Raw genomic sequence first — 12,543 nt, forward strand, 5'->3', positions numbered from 1 at the left:
CAACCCCCTAAACACTGTGTTTTCACTGAAATCTTTCGAGGACACATTACACACATCTTGCTATTTCAGACAGAAGATATTGAATATAATTGCCATCTCTTTCTTGATTACTCGGGGCCACTGTCATTATGAACAGTCATTAACGTGCAGTACAGTAATATAGTTCTGCATCTGCTTTTTAGGTTTTCCTTTCCTGCCCTTGACATTAAGCTGTCACTTCTGCTGTCAACGAGCCTTCTTCTAACAACCCGCCTATACTTCGCTCCTTCTAATTTGCTATGTCCTGGGAAAACAGATAACATAGTTTGTTTAAAATTCCTGTTCTGGTTACCTCAAAGTCTGTTATTTTATTTACCTTTTTTTCTTGTTTTTTGCTCACTTCCAGTTTCATGCTGAATTCTGGAGAGTTGCAATGACTACAAGGGTCTTCTCTGGGTCATTGGGGTTACACTACATTCTTTTTAGATGGTTAAAAGATAACTCTAGAGTCAAATGGATTTTGGTTCAAGACCAGGTTTTGCAAATTACCAGCTGTGGGATCTTCTGAAAGTCACTCAACCTCTCCGGATTCTGTGTCGTCGTCTGGGAAAGGGGAGGGGCTAGCTACCTAACTAGTGCTGCTGTTGTTTAGTCACTTCGTCATGTCTCTTTTGTGGCCCCATGCTCTGTAGCCCACCAGTTTCCCCTGTCCATGGATTTCCCAGGCAAGAATACTGAAGTGGGTTGCCATTTTCTTCTCCAGGGGATCTTCCCAACCTAGGGATTGAACCAGCATCTCCTGCAAGTCTCCTACATTTATTACAGGGTTAATTGACTTAACACCTATAATGAGTTTAAGTGAAGGCCTCACATTATCCATCACTTAAAAAGTGTTAGTTTTATTACTACTTAATCCTCACCATAACCAACAGATTTACACTAAGGTATTTATGTGCATCCTTATTGCACAATAAATATACCTAAATATAAGCTACCTAATTATACCTGTATTAACAAAACCTAAACTGCAACCTATCTGGTACTGACACTATGATGCAGCTTTGAATATAAAAGTTGCTAAAAAATAGCATTTGTCTGCTTGAATGAATGAATGACCAAAAGAAAGTAGAAGTCGTGTCATTCAACACTATTTGGTATAAATTAATGCCTCTAACATGTAAGGCTCTGTGCTAGACACGGTAAGGGACTAAGCTGAATTCAGTATAGATCCTGCCTTCAAGGCAGAGAACAGCCTCATAAGTCAGAATAGGAAGTGATAAGGAACATAAGATGGTACAGATAAGTATATTAGGAATTTAGAAAGAAGATAAAATATTTTATATCTAGAGTTGTGAGGGAAGATTTCACGGACCAAAAAAAAAAAATGTTTTGGGGGGATCTTAAAGGACAGACGTATCTGGGCACAGAAAAGAGGGAAAGGCATTGTGGAAGGAGGAATGGGATAAACAAGCACACAGAGGAGAGAAATTAACGCAGGCATAAAGAGCTGCAAACAACTCATTGTGATTGGAGCAGAAGTTGAGATGAATGACGGGTTAGAATGCAGAGAAGAAAGGTCAAAGCGTTACATGGCTGTGCTTGAATCCCAAACGACAGCATCATGGCTTTAGGAAATAGGAAACCAGTAAGGCTGATCAGGAGGAAGATTTCAGCTCAGATCATCAGGGAGCCATTCCAGCAGTAAGCACTGAACACATGGATGAAATCAGCACAACGCTATATAAATATCGATTTCCTTCACTAAAGTCACAAGACTACAGCCAGGTGTGAATTCTGTCCTTGATTCTTGTTAAAATTAGAAATGCATCACACTTTGGGTTTTTCCATTTTTAAGTTACATATGTGTACATTTTGAATGCACTGTAAACAAATAACTGAAAATGTCAACCTAAACGTGTTTTTAACTATCTCATAATTATCAACATAGATGATAGATTTAAAATGCCTTAGTCATTAAAAATAACCATACAGACTAGAGCATTTTAAAGAATAAGTTGAGCATGTGTGTAACTATGTGACTATATTAAAAAGACCACTAGACTATTTTTACATTGTTTTTAAATATGCTGACTCATCTAGAAATCATTCCCTATAAGATAAGTTGAACGTGAAAGGTATTCATCAGAGCCATACTCAAAGTTTGATATAAGTGATTCACACTGCTCTTTTTATTCTTAATGAATGAAGTGTACAACTTGGCATTAAACATCTGCCTCCTAATAGATGATCAATAAATATATGTGGAATATAGAGTTGGAAACATATATTTAGGAAAAAGTAGGGAACTAGGAATTATTTAAAGCCTGTGCATTTAATAAACTTTAAATTAAATTTATACCTGTAAGCTTCAATATTTGTAAAATAAATGACACAGCTGTTTACACTGTACCCTATTTATATTATAAATTTTTGAAAGAGATGATATTTGAGACAATGTCTTTCTCCACCTTTCTTAATTTTCTTTTTGATTTTAGTGGAATTGTATCTCAAATAAATGTGTTACACATAATAGTCATTGGAATGGTGATGCCATCATGTATAAAACTTGGGATGGTTTGGTAAATATAAGGAAGTCTGGTGGCACTAGTGGTAAAGAACCCGCCTGCCAATGCAGGAGATGCAAGAGACATAGGTTTAGTCGATGGGTTCAGAAGAGCCCCTGGAGAAGGGCATGGCAACCCACTCCAGTATTCTTGCCTGGAGAATCCCATGGACAGAGGAGCCTGGTGAGCTACAGTCCACTGGGTCGCAAAGAGTCAGATGTGACTGAAGCAACTTAGCACAGGGACACATGCTAAAAAAAAAAAAGAAAAAAAACTAGGGAAATGTCATGAGAAACATTGATAGAAAAGAAAATTGAATGGGGAGTGCAGTTGGAGTCTGGAGAACTGGGCTAAAACCCCGGCTCCTGCTGCTGCTGCTAAGTCACTTCAGTTGTGACCAAGCAGCTAACCAGAGCAAGTCACTGCACCAGCAAGCTCCAGAACTTCTTTTGCCTCACTTTCAAAATAAAAGAGCTGCTTCTAACAACTGGAAAGACTCCTCAAAGTCCTCAAAATTTTGTGACTCTGCATGTGGTTCAGTAAAAATCAAGGCCAGATATAAGGCCTCAGAAACTTATAGTGGGAACAAGTACGAGTTGTAGTCATTCATTCTTCGATGTCACAGAAGAGAAAATACCATTTATTTTTATTTACAACCCTCCCTCTGAGCTATGTGCACAAATGAGAATGGAAAGTAGATACATACACTACTATATGTAAAACAGATAGCTAGTGGGAAGCTTCCTTGTAGCACAGGAAGCTCAGCTGGGTGCTCTGTGATGACTTAGAGAGGCGGAATGGGAGGGTGGAGGTGGGAGGGAGGCTCAAGAAGGAGCAGATGTATGTATACTTATAGCTGATTCATGTTGTTGTACAGCAGAAACTAACACAACATTGTAAAGCAATTACACTCCAATTAAAAAATAAATAATAATAAAATTTTAAATTAAAAGAAAGCAGATATGGAAAGGAAGGAAGACAGAAAATAAAAACTGTATTTAAAATCTCATTTTTAAACTTTTGGATTCAAGCAGCAAAATTTCTTCTCAGCCCCACAAGCTGCCATTTACCTAACTACAATCATCCAGAGATCTCTCCTGTAGTGGCTTCTTTTGCCTTTTCCCTGTCTCTGGGAATGCAATTGAAGAAAACATCCATCTGAATTAAAAAGAAAATGTATGACCCTTGGATGAGGCTAATCAGTTCATACAGTGATGTAACTCTGACTTCTCCCATCTGAGATAAATGGTCCTGGCAATCTTTAAATATAGCTGTCCTACAAAATCACATGGCATCTAATGCCAAGTGTACAAGGACTAAAACCAGTTGCAAAATATGAGTGAATTTCTGTTCACAGCCTTGCAGCATTAAATAAGAATGGCTCCAAACATTGTTAGTCTAAGCTGAATAATACTCTGCAAATATTTCAGATTTTCTTATATCTACTCCAGCCCAATCACTTCATGACTGGGTTGCATGACTTTACTTCATTAACATGAAATCCACATGGACTTCAGCCATTGTTAACATATCTTCCTATAAGGTGATTCCTGTGGGGGAAAAAGGGTTCTGTGGTCACAAGAAACACCTGGAGTAACAGGCAAATTTGGCCTTCGAGTACAGAATGAAGCAGGGAAAAGGATAATAGAGTTTTTCCAAGAGAACACACTGGTCATAGCAAACACCCTCTTCCAACAACACAAGAGAAGACTACACATGGACATTGCCACATGGTCGACACCAAAATCAGATTGATTAGATTCTTTGCAGCCAAGGACGGAGAAACTCTATACAGTGAGAAAAAAACAAGACTGGGAGCTGACTGTGGCTGAGATCATGAACTCCTTATTGTCAAATTCAGACTTATATTGAAGAAAATAGGGAAAACCACTAGACCATTCAGGTATGACCTAAATCAAATCCCTTATGATTATACAGCAGAAGTGAGAAATACATTTAAAGGACTAGATCTGATAGACAGAGTGCCTGATGAACTATGGACAGAGGTTCATGACATTGTAGAGGAGACAGGGATCAAGACCATCCCCAAGAAAAGGAAATTAAAAAAAGCAAAATGGCTGTCTGAGGAGGCCTTACAAATAGTTGTGAAAAGAAGAGAACCAAAAAGCAAAGGAGAAAAGGAAAGATATACCCATTTGAATGCAGAGTTTGAAAGAATAGCAAGGAGACATAAGAAAGCCTTCCTCAGCGATTAGTGCAAAGAAATAGAGGAAAACAATAAAATAGGAAAGACTAGAGATCTCTTCAAGGAAATTAGACATACCAAGGGAACATTTCATGCAAAGATGGGCTCAATAAAGGACAGAAATGGTATGGACCTAACAGAAGAAGAAGTTATTAAGAAGAGGTGGCAAGAATACACAGAGGAACTGTATAAAAAAGATCTTCACGACCCAGATAATGACAATGGTGTGATCACTCATCTAGAGCCAGACATGCTGGAATGTGAAGTCAAGTGGGCCTTAGGAAGCAACTGTACGAACAAAGCTAGTGGAGGTGATGGAATTCCAGTTGAGCTATTTCAAATCCTAAAAGATGATGCTGTGAAAGTGCCACACTCAATATGCCAGCAAATTTGGAAAACTCAGCAGTGGCCACAGGACTGGAAAAGGTCAGCTTTCATTCCAATCCCAAAGAAAGACAATGCCAAAGAATGCTCAAACTACTGCACAATTGCACTCATCTCACATGCTAGTAATGCTCAAAATTCTCCAAGCCAGGCTTCAGCAATACGTGAACCACAAACTTCCAGATGTTCAAGCTGGTTTGAGAAAAGGTAGAAGAACCAGAGATCAAATTGCCAACATCCACTGGATCATTGAAAAAGCAAGTGAGTTCCAGAAAAACATCTATTTCTGCTTTATTGATTATGCCAAAGCCTTTGACTGTGTGGATCACAATCAACTGTGGAAAATTCTGAAAGAAATGGGAAGACCAGACCACCTGACTTGCCTCTTGAGAAATCTGTATGCAGGTAAAGAAGCAGCAGTTAGAACTGGACATGGAAAAACAGACTGGTTCCAAATAGGAAAAGGAGTACGTCAAGGCTGTATGTTGTCACTCTGCTTATTTAACTTATATGCAGAGTACATCATGAGAAATGCTGGGCTGGAAGAAGCACAAGCTGGAATCAAGATTGCCGGGAGAAATATCAGTAACCTCAGATATGCAGATGACACCACCCTTATGGCAGAAAGTAAAGAAGAACTAAAGAGCGTCTTGAAAGTGAAAGAGGAGAGTGAAAAAGTTGGCTTAAAGCTCAACATTCATAAAACTAAGATCATGCCATCCGGTCCCATCACTTCATGGCAAATAAATGGGGAAACAGTGGAAACAGTGGCTGACTTTATTTTGGGGGGCTCCAAAATCACTGCAGATGGTGATTGCAGCCATGAAATTAAACCACGCTTACTCCTTGGAAGGAAAGTTATGACCAACCTAGACAGCATATTAAAAAGCAGAGACTTTACTCTGCCAACAAAGGTCCATCTAGTCAAGGCTATGGCTTTTCCAGTGGTCATGTATGGATGTGAGAGTTGGACTATAGAGAAAGCTGAGCACCAAAGAATTGATGCTTTTGAACTGTGGTGTTGAAGAAGACTCTTGACAGTCTCTTGGACTGCAAGGAGATCCAACCAGTCCATCCTAAAGGAGATCAGTCCTGAGTGTTCATTGGAACGGCTGATGCTGAAGCTGAAACTACAATACTTTGGCTACCTGATGCAAAGAGCTGACTCATTTGAAAAGACCCTGATGCTGGGCAAGATTGAAGGCAGGAGAAAAAGGGGACGACAGAGGATGAGATGATTGGATGGCATCACTGACTCAATGGACATGAGTTTGGGTAAACTCTGGGAGTTGGTGATGGACAGGGAGGCCTGGCGTGCTGTGGTCCATGGGGTCGCAAAGAGTCAGACACAACTGAGCAACTGAACTGAACTTGGTCACAAAGTTTGGGACATGCAGCATACTATGTTTTAGATAGTCAAATACATGTAAGTACCTCAAAAGCTCTAAAACAAGACCAGCTGAATTTATCTGACTCCACATTTCTCACATTTGGGCTTCCCTGATAGCTCAGTTGGTAAGGAATCCTCCTGCAATGAAGGAGACCCCAGTTTGATTCCTGGGTTGGGAAGACCCACTAGAGAAGAGATTGGATATCCACTCCAGTATTCTTGGGCTTCCCTTGTGGCTCAACTGGTAAAGAATCCACCTGCAATGCAGGAGATCTGGGTTCGATCCCTGGGTTGCGAAGATCCCAGGAGAAGGGAAAGGCTATGCACTCCAGTATACTGGCCGGGAGAATTCCTAGAGAATTCCAAATCCATGGGGTCACAAAGAGTTGGACACAACTTTGGGACTGAACACCAAATAACTACCTTAAGCTGTATACGTTCTCTCAGATTTGTCAATGACTAATTAAAAGGACCCTGAGAGCCTCAGAGTCCACCACAGAGACCACCTGGACAGACTAGAAACCTGATTGGTTATTCAAGCAGTCTACTTCTAACTATACTATTCTCTCTGCCTTCTAGAACCTTGCCTAGAATTTTAAACCAAAATTTAACTCTGCATTGCATAAATTTGGAACTCTCTAAGTTTCTACATGACAGCAAGCTGTCTTTCTAAATAAAATACCAGGTCCCACAAAGCCTAACATTAATCATCCACAGTACCTACTCCAGTGTTAGATAACAGCAGGCAAGCCAACCAGTACTTGTTGTTTAGAAGTTAGAAAGATATTAAAAATTGAACAATTAGCTCTGCAAACCAGTAGCAGGAGCCCCTTCCTCCTCCTAATCACAGGGTGATAGGAAAGCAAAACAACAAAATACATCTGTATTCAAGAAAAAACTGAACCCATCTTAGCACATATCAACCCTGTTGGTTTTTCTGGTTTTATATGTAAAATACTACAAAAAATTTTTTAAAGTCTTCTGGGGTAAAACATGTTAAGGAGTACCAAAGTATCAGTAAAATAATTTGCTTTGCAAAAATAGAGAGAAGAGAAAGGGCCAGAAGCAATAAGGAAGAGTAACAAAGATGGCAGACCACATTCTCAAGAAAGCCGTGTAGTTCACCCCAAACTCGGGAGTTCACAGAAGGCAGCCCTGAGTTAGGAGCAGTAGGCTGCCACCTTTCTTTCTTCCAACCCTCAGGGGGCAATCAGTGAGCTAAAATGAACTACTCATTTACAAAAGATTGGGCTGGTAGGGAATGGGCACAGATGAGGGTAAATTAAACCAGCCCTATTTTCTCTGGCTCTTTTTTAAATTCTTTAGCTAAAAATAGCCTCCAAATTATAGCATCAGCTGCTAATCTAAAATGTTATCTCCTTGTCCTGGCCCACCAGCCTGCTTCCTGAGTGCTTTGGGCTACAGAGTGAGGAAATGGAGAAGAGAGAAAAGTCTACTTAAAAGTACTAGATTTCAGAGGTGGCATAATCTCAAGAGACAATGTGACCAGGGACAAAGACTTAGGATAGATCGGGGTCCTAAAGAAGAGGCCCAGACAGTTTAACTGTCTTAAATATATAAGTAATTTAGTCACTTATATGGAACAAGCAAGAGGTTGTCTTCTGCCTCTAACACAAAGCACATACTCTTCTAAAGCTAAACTCTTCCTATATGTCAATGGCTCCACTCACAAATTTATACAACTAGAAAACGAAAGGATTGCTCTTACTTCTGATCCTCTACATGACAAGTCTAGCTTACCCTGGGAAGTGATAGTGACTGTTAAGATACTCTCCAGTATAAGGCATCAATGGCAAGTCCACCCTGGTCTGATATGGTAAAAAAAAAAAAAAAACAAACCCTAGGGTAAACATTTGGCATAGGCTAAATCAAGAGAGTTGAACCATAAAGAAGGCTGGGTATCCTTGAAGAATTGATGATTTCAAATTGTGGTGCTAGAGAAGACTCTTGACAGTCCCTTGGACATCAAGGAGATCAAACTAGCCAATTCTAAAGGAAATCAACCCTGAATATTCATTGGAAGGACTGATGCTGAAGCTCCTATACTTTGGCCACTTGATGCAAAGAACCAACGCACTGGAAAAGATCCTGAATCTGGGAAAATTGAGGGCAAGAGAAGCAGGCAGCAGAGGATGAGATGGTTGAATGACATCACTGACTCAATGGACATGAGTTTGAGCAAACTCTGGGATATAGTGAAGGACAGGGAAGCCTGGTGTGCTGTAGTTCATGTGGTCGCAAAGAGTCGGACACAACTTAGCAACTGAACAAATTGTGGACAGTTAAAGTGAGCTCAGGAATTGAACTGTATAGATTCACATCCCATCTCCAGAACTTGATAACTGGACAGCTTATTTAACTTCCCCAAGTTCAATTTCCCCATCAGTAAAATGAGAACATGCTGTACACGTGAGCTGTCACCATGTCACAAAGAGCCTTAGCAAACACTTAGCATAGTACCCGGCAGGAACTAAGTGCTCAATGAATGTTAGCTAATACTAGTCCTACTCTACTTTCATAGATATCTTCTCTTAATATTCACAGTTATCAAGCTTTGATTCTACTCAGTGGAAGCCTGGAGACACAGCCCCCAGTTCTTTGTGCCTACCAAAATAAAAGGCACATACTTTAATACTGATCAAAAAGAGCCACAGTTACTACTACTGTTGCTGTTACTACTCCTACTACTGTACCACTTGGGTTACTGTGCATGTCTTTTTTCTCTTCTTTCTGTCCTTTGCTCTCAAAATTCCACCCACTTGCTCTCTCATTAACTTGGGCTTGTATTTCCTTCTTAGAAACATTCATTGTGGTTCAAATCCCATCTCTAGCACTATCTGTGTCTGTGTGATGGTGGTAAGTTTCTGAACCTCTCTGACACTCAGTTTACTTATATGTATCTAACATAAGGCTATAAAGTGAAGTTGCTCAGTCGTGTCTGACTCTTTGCGACCCCATGGACTGTAGCCTATAAGGCTCCTCTGTCCATGCGGTTTTCCAGGTAATAGTCCTGGAGTGGATTGCCATTTCCTTCTCCAGGGGATCTTCCCAACCCAGGGATCGAACCCAGGTCTACCGCATTGTAGACAGATGCTTTACCATCTGAGCCACCAGGGAAAAAAGGATTGAATAAGATAATATTCATGAAGTGCTTATACATGAAAGCCCTCAGTACATGTGAGCCATTTCTCAATTTCTCATCAGTATACGGTAGATTGGGGGACTTGGAACAGTACCAGATTCTCTCCCTGCACTAAAAAAGGGAGAGCATTATATCTGTCAAATAGCCTGTATGAAAATCTACATTTGTAAATAGTTTAGCATATTTATAAAAAGTTCACCTCTCCAAGACTCATCCTTCTAAATGTCAGGACCATCATGATGATAACAGCCCAAATTAAAGTCCTCCATCCAGACACTCAACTGCTCATGCTGCAGGGGATTTATCTGCTAAAACCTGGCTTCCCAGGTGGCACAGTGGTAAAGAATCCGCCTGCAATCCAGGAGGTACAAGAGATACAGGTTTGATCCCTGGGTTGGGAAGATCCCTGGAGAAGGAAACGGCAATCCACTCCAGTATTCTTGTCTGGAGAATTCCATGGACAGAGAAGCCTGGTGATGTGAAGAGTTGGATGCGACTGAATGCAACACATCTGCTAAAAGATTTTGGGACACTACATAGTGGGCTTTCACCAGGAAAGGGTCAGAGCTGATTTATGATAGAGCCACAAATAAGAGCAGCTTGGGAGAAGGAGGTGGGCAAAGAAAGTGAATGTACCCCCGACCCTCAGCTCCCAACTGGACCCCCCAGATCCATTGTAAGGGACTTCTGGTATAAGCAAGGCAGGGATGGAGGAGGGAGGAGGAGGAAGACAAAGTATCACCTCAATGGATTTCCTTTTCATGATGTGCATTGATTTTGTTTATGGAAACAGATTCTTTAAAGCAATTTTGGGCTTCCCTTCTGGCTCAGCTGAAAAAGAATCCACACGCAGTGCGGGAGACCGGGGTTTGATCCCTTGGTTGGGAAGATCCCCTGGAGAAGGGAAAGGCTACCCATTCCAGTATTCTGGCCTACAGAATTCCATGGACTGTAGTCCATGGGATCGCCAAGAGTCAGACACAACTGAGCGTCTTTCACTTTCTTTCTTTTAAAGCAATTTAGATAAACCTAAGTTAGAATTTAACCTCCCTTTTCTGTTCCTAAAAGAGGACAAGAAAGTAGGAGAACCAAGAGGAAACTGGGGGACCTGGACAAGGTGGAGGAACAAATGAATAATTTCCTGATGTGTAACACATCCAACATAGTACACCTGGCTTCAGACAGGCACAAGCTTGTAAAGGAAGCCTCACACTAACCTCACTTACTCTCAGGGTCAAATATACTTCTGATTTGAACTCTCCACCTCTCAAGCTTCACTGTGGCTACTATGATCTGGATTAAAAAGTTCATATTCTATTAACTCTTCCCCTCTCACAAGGTCCAGGACAAGCAACAGAATGAGAGATAGGAAGAGATGAAGACAGCCTACGGGACCCGGGAAAGGCTGTCCTTGTGAGCACCCCTGCCTCCAGCAGCAGTGAAGACACCAACTTGCAAGCAACATACACCAAGTACGTGGAGCTTCTAATTTTACAACCCAATACTTCCAACAAAGAAGGGCTGCAGCGGCCAAAGCAGTGCAGTTCACCTTCACGTGTGGCATGTTCCAACTTGGACAACAATCGGTTTGGTGGACCAGGAGTTCATCCCTGATTCAACTCTACTGGGAGCCTGGATTCTCTGAGCAAGCGCTTGCTGCCTGTCACCCATGTGGGAAATACAAATGCAGTGGCAGCATGGGCTGGCAAGGGGCTTGCCAGAGGGGGTTCTTGGCAGTGAGATGTGTACACAGAAGGCTTAAAAGAAGGGCAGGCTCTGCTTTGGAAAGATAAACGTACTCAGCCAGCACAGTCTTAACTTTTTGCTTATCTCTGGAGCCCCTCTAAAGAGAAAACACAATACAAATATCTGGATGAGCTAAACAATGGTGTCATGGGAAAACAACCAGGAATGGAGACAGAAAACCCGAGTTATAGCTCCAGTTCTGCTACTGAGTCCTTTGTATGGCTACATACCTATCACTAATACTCCATGGGCTCTGGATGGCTGCTTTTGGGTCATGTAGTTAAACATATATAATTATCATATTATATAAAATATAATTATATTTTTACATATTATATATCATTATGACATATATTATATATGTATAATATATATGTACGTGTGTGTGTGTGTGTGTGTGTGTGTGTATGTTGCTGTTTAGTCACTAAGTTGTGTCCAACTCTTTTACGACCCCATGAACTATAACTTGCCAGGCTTCTCTGTCCATGGGATTTCCCAGGCAAGAATATACTGGAATGTGTTGCCATTTCCTCCTCCAGGGGATCTTCCTGACCAACCCAGGGATCAAACTCACATCTCTTGCAAGTTTTCTCCATTGGTAGGCAGATTCTTTACCATTGAGCCACCAGGGAAGCATATATATATATATATATATATATATATATATATATGCTTAGACTCTCTCTCTCTCTCACTATATATATATATAGTCTAAGCTTCAGTATCCTTACCAAGAAAAGATACATACTAACAGTATTTACTTTGTGGTGTAAAGGGAAGATTAAGATGATCTATGTCAAGGGCTCAGCACAGTGCCTAGTGTATAGTAAATCTCAACAAAGTTTAGTCATCCTTTGACCACTTGTAAAGTGTGTAAGATATAAGTGAGCTCAGTGGTCTCCTGCAGCCCTAGCACTATTTTTATTCTAAACTTTGGAATAGGGTTAGGGTTAGGGTTAGATAAAATAAAACAGGCTCTGGGCATGCTGGCTAAGAAATCAAGTTTCAGTATTTAGAAAGCAAAGGCAAGTTTGCCATGCCTTCTCAGAATGGTGATACTCATGTTTTGTAATTTGAGATAACATTGATTACTGCCAGGCAAGTCAACTGG

At 40.8% G+C, this 12,543-nt stretch overlaps 1 protein-coding gene across 7 annotated transcripts in view; it reads right to left on the reverse strand.

The window, feature by feature from the left end:
* The window catches only part of EBF1 (EBF transcription factor 1), a 409,074-nt gene that overhangs the window by 93,975 nt on the left and 302,556 nt on the right, over window positions 1–12,543 (reverse strand). The gene's annotated exons all lie outside the window — the stretch shown is intronic.

Source organism: Bos mutus, chromosome 7 (genome assembly GCF_027580195.1).
Source record: "Bos mutus isolate GX-2022 chromosome 7, NWIPB_WYAK_1.1, whole genome shotgun sequence".
Classification (NCBI taxonomy): Eukaryota; Metazoa; Chordata; class Mammalia; order Artiodactyla; family Bovidae; genus Bos; species Bos mutus.